Genomic DNA, 10130 nt, shown 5'->3' with positions numbered 1-10130 from the left:
ATGATGATGATAAAGATGATTATGATGATGATGATGATGATTATGAGGCTATGACGATGACGATGGCGATGATGATGATGATGATGATGATGATGATGATGATGATAATGATGACGATGACGATGACGATGACGATGACGATGATGATGATGATGATGATGATGATGATTATGATGATGAAGGTGATGAAGACGACGACGACTACGACGACGCCGCCGCTGCCGATGACGATGATGATGATGATGTAGATGAAAATGATGATGCAGCAACGCGGGTAGATGAGAAGTTTGGGATCATATATGAGCCTTTTCTTTTGGTTATTATTAATTAGGATAAACAAGACCATGTTTCTTTGCAACGCTATTCTGTTGGTAAAGCTCGTTTCAGAGCTGAGCCATACGCACTGCCAGTCGCCTCCCTTTCGAAATGACGTCATTTCCCCCGGCTTAAACTTTTCTGCTCATACACGCTGCAGTGTTTGGCCGCCGGAAAATGGTCATGCTGACCGTCTACGGAATAAAAAATAAATCTTAAGTACATGCATACATGTATAGTATAAAATGACGTTTGTTTACTAGTTGTATTATGTTTATCTTGTTTGGCCACATGCATGGTTGTCCCTAATTATCATGTTTATGTACCATTATCATACTACAGGTAATATTAAAGTTTGAAACGTCACTTTACATAAATATTCAATTCAATTCAATTCAATTCAATAGTTTATTAGCACAAACATTCAAGTTCATCGCCTTTACTTCTGGCGGTAACATTTATTTACATACATGAGAAGAGCAAGATATTATAATACACATATTAATAACACTATCAGGATATTGATAATACACAAACAAAGTAATTATTAACCTGTAATTGCTTGAACAGTGGCGTACCTTAATCCGTTACAGAACAATATCTATAAATTGACCACCCTCGCTAATGCGGTCAGGCATGTTTTGACAGTAGCGGGAATGTTAGGGATGAAAATTGATCGTTGTAAGGCCACTGTTCAGGGCATAATTATTATTTGTTTTAGTTCACTGATCAGACTTAAGAATAAAAAAGAATAAAAACAACAACAATTGATTCAAAAGCAAGCAATAATAGCAATACAAGATAAAAACACTATATGGCATTAATAAATGCCCTATTTTCATTCACAGCTAGTGTTACGTTTTCCGTTCATCCATACGAGTTCGACCCGGCCTTTGAATTAGTACCTTGACCTTGAACAATAAATAAAATACAAATAAAGAATACTCGCTGACAATCAATCAAACCATACATCAATTCATTAATATTATGACGCGTTATAAATGATGTTTAAATTATAAACAGATTTTGAAAATTACTCTTAAAAAATTAAATAAGCAAAACATTAACCAAGTTCCACACAAATCAGTGTGCAATATTTAACCAAAAAAATTTGTAAATGGCGAAAAGCAATTAAATGAGACATGAAAATAGAAGCAATATTGCTGTCTAAAGGGAGCCTATACATATACATCACAGATAAACATTTGTGATAAAACAGCAACAGAAAAACAAAACAAAAATCGTGTAAAAAGGTAAATACAAAGACATTTACAACTTGTTCTGTTTTTTGGTGGCAATTCATAAATTTCTCGATATTTCACAGCACTTCAGACAGATTGCAATTTATATTACACATAAAATCATTTCTTTACATACAATCATCTACAATTAGTCCAAATTCCGGCTCTTTCACACCCATATGCTGACAAATCAAAAGAGTGAAAAAGTGTAAATAACAATACACAAGAAGTGTGAAAATCATAGCTAATGTTTCTGAACAAATGTCAGACAGTTTATAGAATAATTATCACACCTTTCATAAGGATAAAGTAGCTGACATTGTTATAATTTTCACACATATTCTTTGAGACAATATTGCCATTCCGCTCCTTGTATAAGAAAGCCGGTAATTGCAGCATATTTTATTACTTACTTACGGAGCGAAACAGAACTTTGTATGCTTATTTTGAACTCGAAAATAGTCAGTATTCTTAAACCTTTAGGTATTCATATAAAGTTTAGAAAGGGACTTTGCCTGAAACTGTGTCTGGAGTCTACTTTTATAGCCAGTAACCGTAAGTTTACTTATTTTTTATTGGTAACAATTTTTAAGTAGTATAATAAGTTTCAATTTTTATTGTCGTTGTCGGCAAATTCAAAAGCCTTTGGAAATGACCTGCAGTATTTTTAGTTTGTTACTGGTCTCAGGTATATGTATTGAGAAGTACCAAGATGCAAAGGTGACAATTTCAAAATTCATTTTATACCAAAAAAAACGCAGTTTATTTTATATCATAGAACTGCGAAGCAGCTACATGAAGGCTGATGGAACTTAGCCTACAACAGAAAATAATATATTAAAGTGTTACTCTTAGTATTTATATTTTTTTTAACAAACAAATTGTTTGAGTAATAAACCTTTTCATTTTTTTCTAATTAACAATATGGCTTCGAGAATATCGCGTAGTAATTCCAATTTAGCAGCCTAGCACCTCACACCTGAAGAATATAAATTGATTATGCATTCATACACTTCACTTAAAACGAATTTGAACAAAGTAATACAAATTATACGTTAAACAATTAATTAATACCACGAACCTATAAACCACGGTTTATAGGTCCATGTTAATACTATGATTAATTATACCTAGTACTTCTACTGATATACCGGCATACTGCAGAGGTTCTTTTCGATGGAAAATGGCCGAGGAGTTGCGATTGTATGGATTCTCGCGTTCCAACATGTTTTCTGTAAACTGTTTTGTATATGCCGTTTACATTCTAAACTTATCAGAAAACTGCCCACCTGAGCACAAATGATAGGCGTTTATTCATACAGCAATTCACTTGACAACATTTTTATTGAGAATGATTTCTACTGCAATGCAATAAAAATAACCATCTAACTGAATATTGATCATTTATTTGACGAAGATCTTAATACAAATAGCATGTTTAACATAGTTTTAATGCATCTTTCATGAATACATGCCCTGAAATTTTCTTGTATCTCGATAATATCGCATAAACATGAGAACAACTACTTATGTGACAAAACAAGAACAAATAAACATCATTTTATGTACATGTTAACATGCACTATATATACACTCATATTTTTCCTCTTTTTTGTAGATAGTGACAATGACCCTAGACCTTTGTCCGGAGCCCAAGCAAGGGTTCTCAGCGTCTATGCGCGGGCAATTCGAAACCGGGAAAAGACGTCGTTTCCGAAAGGGAGACGACTGGCAGTGCGCATGCGTCAACTGTGGAACGAGCTTTACCAACAGACGAGCGTTGCAAAAGCACATGCTTGTTTGTGATAACTACGAGGTAATACATATGCTATTTGAGGATATGACGTGAGAAACATACACTGACGTCAGTTTCCGACCTATAATGGAAATTTATGTTCTTGCTTTTCATAATGTATTGTATCGAAAGGAAAATATGTTAAATGACACATCTTTCAGTTGTTCAAACAAAATCACCAATCGTCATCATCAACATCATCATCATCGTAATCATCATCATCATCATCATCATCTCAGCACAACTATCATCATCATCATCATCACTACCACCACCACCACCATCACTAGAAACTATTGACAACACTTATTTAAAAGAATAGTGTGATCAGTTATGAATAGACATTCCTAGTCATATATTAAAGTGCGTTTCACCCATGATCTTGATTGATAGAACACATGGTTTTAAAGTGTCGATTTATGTTTTCAGGACATTCAAGTTTTAGATTCAGAGACAGACAACGCATCTGTCAACATCGAGACAGAAAACATCACCAACAACCCAGAACGACCGAGCCCAGCTGGCTGCTACCCCGTGCTTCTGGTGGAAAATGTGGCCATACAAAGTAGTCAGAATTTAACACAACTGACTGAAGAACAAAGAGTTTCTTTCAATAGTTCTGAGGATGACAAAGGCACAGAATTTATACGCATCGAAGCCTACACTGGAAACAATTCTCCAAACTCTGTGGGGAGTTTTTGTCATTCTAATGTAGAGAATGTTATGGATATTGGCAATGATCAAGGACGTTCTGAAATAAAAGAGAATCGAAACAAAATACATGAAATGCATGAAAAAGAAAACGAAGGACTATTTGAGATTGAAATAGTTGAAATTGATGAAGAAACAGATAAGAGTGCAGAAACTTTCAAAGCATCGAGTAGTGGTGAAATTGGCACGGACATTGTGAATTCTAGAAATGGTATAGATAACTACATGTCTGTAGAGAGGGTAATGGAATCAGTAAGGACAAAGACTGATAAACTTGTTAGAGAGTCATTCGCTAAAACACAGGCAAATGAAATGAAAAAGCAAACAGTGAGGAAGACTGAAGAACGACCGAAGGCTAAGAGAAAGTTGGCTGCAATTGCTAATGCTAAGCAGCCTTCTACGAAACAAGCGAAACTGGACAAGAGTTACCGATTTTTGGCAGAGCCACCGGTGATATTTGGATCAATGCAAAGCATCTCAAACATCGAATTCTACAAACATTGCATGCAACCACGGCTGGTTCGAAATGAGGTTGTAAACTCAGAAGATGGAGTCGATCGTACAACAAGCGTTAACTATGAGAAACCGGAATCAAACCAAATTTGGCAAGTTGATACAGACACTAAAGAAAAGGAAAATGTGGAGCCGCAACATGATCAAGATACTTGTTCATTAATAAGAGAAGAGCTCTCACTTAATACGGATTATTCTAGAGTCACCAACAACCAAGAAGAAACCACAAGAAAGCCAAACAAGGTCACACCTGGTAAGACAAAGTTTAAAAAAGCAGACGTCAATGTTAAAAAAGAGAAAGGGAAACGACATAGTCCAGAAATTGATCAAGAGCTTAACCATTACGGCTGTAAGTTTTGCCATCTAAAGTTCCGACATCAATCGCGTCTGGCCAGACATGTGCACAATGACCATCAATTAAGTGGTGATTTAAATACCACAACAGCTAAATCACAGAGCGAACAGTTCGTTCTGATGTGTTCACATTGTGGATTGGGTTGCGAATCAAGCCAGGAGCTAGAAATTCATACTGAAAACTGCCGTTCAAGTAGATCTCCGGTGGATAAGCAAGAGAAGCCTAGTCGATTTGAAGATAGTCGTGTTAAGCACAATATGCGGATGAAGCCAATTCAGACTAACGCAATAGACAAGCGACCGAAACAAAAATTTGGCTCGAGTCATTCCAGCGTTTTTACAAAGTCCCCTGAATTAGTCGAGGTGCGAAAAAGAGGCCAAATTAAACGATTCACCCCATGCATAATATCAAACTTGCCTACAAAACCACAACGTGTTTATGAACAAATGACTTCAGCAGAGGATTCGACCAACACACGACCAAAACTGCATTCAGCCTTTCCCGTTCAGCAGCAGGGTGTTGTGGAGAAAGAAATCATAGGAAGAAAGCATTTAGGATACAAAGTATCAGCGTCATCCTATCAAGCTTCGGCGCATCTACAGCATTCTGCATTTATGAAGACTCGCCTGACCACTCCCCAAGACATAGACTTGATGAGACGTGTGTATCTTCATCCGAACGCTAAAGCAGGGTCATTCATGGACATGACACCAACAATGACGTCATCAATGACGTATAGTCGACCGTATGCTAAAGAACATAATTCAGAGGTTTTAGATTTATCTGTTAAGAGAACGTCACCGAAACAGAGGCAGATTGACACTTATGCTAATGGTGTTAACAATGTGCTCGATTTGTCTGTGAAAGCTATTCAATAGCCTCTAAAACAACAATATTATACGGATAAGTGTTACTGACTATGTGCTGCTATGTATCTGAATATCATTATGAAAGTAGACTGTAGAGAAACATTTGCTGTTTCTCTGGAAAGAACTCATTAGTCATTGACTTTGTTCACACATTTTGGTACAGTTAAACAAAAACATGTGCTTATTTTGACGTCCATGTTTGTATCGTTGTGTATTGTTATAATTTTGTATTAATACTATAAATAAAATGTATCTGAAACCATTACTTTCTTTTCTACGAATCCTTCTGTCCTTCCCGTTGAGTGCTTTGATAATTGTAATATAAATATGTAGAATCTATAGAATTGAAGTCCTTGCTGAATCTGCCTTTTTTGATTAATGAAAAATAACGAGTGGAAGCGAAGTTATTTTAAATGACCTTTGTCCTCTAAGAATGAACTTAACAAAGAACTAATATGACTGAAAAAGAATAATGTATGATGTTCACACTTGTGTTAAGTCAAAATATCAACTTTTACATTTGCCTAGTCCTATGTATACATAAACTTGACATTTATATTGTATCATACGTAAGGAGTTATGACGTCATTGTATTTCAATATTGCGATTCGATTGGATTGACTAATGATATACAACAGTTTTTCTTTTATACAAATGTATGTTGTCGGATACATTTTTTGTAAGAACAAATACATACCAATGACAGAAGATACTGCTATTTTTTCTCGTAATGAATACATTTTTTTAAATGTCGACCATCTCCGTGGCCCAGTGGTTAAGGCATCCGCCTATGGAGCGGGAGGTCGTGGGTTCGATCCCTGACCGCGTCATACCGAAAGACGTTAAAAGTTGGTACAAGTAGCTCCCTTGCCTGGCGCTTGGCATTTAATGGGTAGTGCTTTGAAAAGTGGTGTACTCAGTACTGGTTTAACCCAGGAAAGTTTTACCCCGTGTATACGTTCTTTACACCGGGCACGTAAAAGAACCAATGAGTCTATTCGAAAAAGAGCTAGGGTATCGCACCCGGACTTCCTTGTATCCCACCACAGTCTCTTCCGCCTGCTGTCTCTTCAGCATAAACAAAGGACCCCGTTGGAAATAAGTACTTGCACTTTAACGGGTTATCCTTGACTGCAAGGTCTAAAGAAATACATGTATACATACAATATAAGTATTGATCGGATTTTTTTCTTTCGATTATGCTGTATGAACGCAGTAGTTTAAGTGAGCAAATTACCAAGAAGCACACGCGCGTTACATGGAATTTGCTTACAGGCGCTTCTGCGTTCATACAACATAAACGCAAGAAAGAATGCGATCAATCTTTTATCCTTGCATAAGCGGTGTCAACGCGGATTCTTATGTTGTCAGGCGGAATTATTGTTTGCAGGTAAAAGTGTAACTGAAATTTATTTAAATAACGAGACACATTAAAATTGGATTTCTCGTTTTGACAAAACCAATTTTTCATAAAATTATTAAAAAGTTTTCTGAGAGTGAACTTTTCGGTTTCATTTTAATACAGAATTTCAATTTATCACTCATATACTAGATTGTAAACAGGAGCGCTGCTGAGCATACGCCTACGATCGTCTGTAGCTCTTTTTAGTCAAAATTAGACCATAACATGTCCATATTAGATTAAAGCTTGGGTAGTGGGCTTTGTTATACTTATATGTACCTAGTTGTTTTCACATGAACATCTTAGACGTTTTGGCATTATGTTTTCTTAAATGATGAGGGGACATAATAAAGACATCTTTCTGGCAGTGATATGCCATGTAGTTACCTTTCCTTTTGAAATAATCTACCATCCTGTCTATGCTGTTTAATAATAACATTGGTCAAGGCTAAAATAAAAACAAAATGCTAGATAGGGCCGTTAGGAGTGTTCATCACGATCGTCTGTTTTTCATTTTTAGTAAACATTGGGTCATAACATGCCATTATGTGTATTAAAGCCAGGGTAGTGGGCCTTGCTACACTTGTGCGTATTGCTCTTGCCAACATATGTGCCTAGTTGTTTTCAAATGAAAATCTACTTGACGTTTTTGCAATACGATGACGATGGCAAGCACACCAAGGATTTCACAATTACTTGAAATCCAGGCGAGCGGATAAAATGTCATAAGGATTCGATTCTGACACTTATAACTTTGATATAATAATCAGAGTTGTGGTCCCTGACTGAAGATTTATATGCAGTTTGTTGTTTCTCTGGTTCTGCAGCTGCATTGCATCGGTTTCTTTTCATAATGGTTGTAGTCCGCTATATCCACAACAATTTTTTGGACCCCTACAAAGAAAAGGGAAATATATGTTTTCTTCAATACATGCTGACCCTTAAGGATTGATCACATTTGATTGTATGGGCAGCAGGTCAATAAATGAGGAATATTGCGTCGATTTCCTCGCGCTGTATTTCCAAAGTATGCTGACCATTAAGGATTTTGCTTTATGGGAAGCAGGACAATAAACGAGGAAATTCATAAAGAACCGCTAGCGCGCTACATGGAATTACTATAAACGCGTTGTTTAGTGGCACCAAATTGATAAAAATAAAGTAAAGACTTACAATCACACCTTCGGGATGTGACCCATAGTTTATTACATTGAGAACAAATATACCAGGGATCAGCACGTGATATATGTTACTTTTCCATTTTTATGTAAGGTCATGTGAGGAGTTAGAAGGTCATATTTCAGATTCATCTTATTTTAAGTTAAAATTGTTGTTCTTTTCCCTTAAAATCATAGACATACCTGACATGCGCACAACTGTTTTATTTTATTGGTAAAAAGTGTTCTGCTTATTGTATTTTTCTGCGAATTAAACATAGAACGTTTCAAACCTGAAAAGAACGAACATTTTCAAGCTGCACCATCACAGATTTACCGTTTTGACAACTATTATAGTTTTTGTTTTGGAATGAGCCAACGTTTGCGTAAATATCTGCACACCAGTGATATAAGACTGCTGACAAAAGATCAGATCGCAGATTTTCATATTTCCGTTCGAAAATTAATGTTTTATGGCTAAAAGCGATCCTAACGGTTTAAGAAAAATGCATAAAACAACAGCTTTTGAACTTAACTATGAAAATCTGCGATCTGATTTTTTTTGTCATAAGTCTTATATAACTGGTTTTCATGGATTTTTGCAGAAATGGCTCGTTCTAAGACAAAAAAAGTTGTCAAAATGTTCGATCTGTGAAAGTGCAGCTTTAAACCATGATTATCGTTAAGAAATGCAATAAATCAAAATGTTGCAAATGAATATGAAATACCTTACTGGAGATGCTCCCGTAATTACTGCCTAAGGCCACTTCGAAGATCAAATAAATTATTAAATTCTCATATTGATTGTTGTTGTTTTTTTTAATCGAGCAAGTGGGCATATCTCATCATTGAATATATTTTAAACATAAAAAATCGTATGTAAGATTAAATTTTACCACCGGTTACCACCAATTAGCATTATGTTTTCTAAAATGATGAGGGGACATAACAAAGACATTTTTCTGGCAGTGATATGCCATGAAGTTACCTTTCTTTTTGAAATAAGCTACCATCCGGTCTATTCTGTTCAATAATTACATTGGCCAAGGCTAAAATAAAAACCAAGCGTGCTAGATACTCATCATAGGGCTTTCAGTAGTGTTCACAGGAAAACAAGAAGTGATCAAGATCACACTCAATTGCCTGTCACACATATAAAACAAAATTGGGGAAAAGTGTCAACTTTCTGTGACAGCTCTTGTTTATTAATATTTGTCCATCATGTTACGTTTTCCCAGTACGTAAAGGGGGATAACAAAGAAATGATTGGCAGTGACATACAATGCAATTAAATACCTTTTTAAATTACCTACCTTCCTTTCTAAAAGAATCAAAATGGCGTTGACCTTGGCTGCAGTTCAAAAAAAGTTTAAAACAAGGCTGCTCTTGTTAGAAATGCTCATATAAAAATACGAGTCGGTTTGGAACCACCCATGAGAACAGAAAATCATGATTAAACTAGAACTCCCTGAAGCGGATGGGACGTGTGTTGGGAGCACAAATAATTTCTCTAGACATCACCATGACCTTGACGTTTGACTTACTGACCCAATAAAATCAATAGAAGTCATTTGCTGACCATGCACATACTAGGTTTGAAGACTTGACAACAAGTTGTTGAAAAGTTATTGATTATATTGAATTCTATATGTTTTGATTTGAGTAAAAAGTGTGACACCGATGTCCACACATGCGATGAAGACGCTGGAAAAAAGGTTTCAGACCATTATAACAGAAAGCTAATAACTTTCAATAAAATTTTAAAAATGCTC

Source organism: Mya arenaria, chromosome 17 (genome assembly GCF_026914265.1).
Source record: "Mya arenaria isolate MELC-2E11 chromosome 17, ASM2691426v1".
Classification (NCBI taxonomy): domain Eukaryota; kingdom Metazoa; phylum Mollusca; class Bivalvia; order Myida; family Myidae; genus Mya; species Mya arenaria.
Note: the sequence above shows the minus strand (reverse complement) of the source record.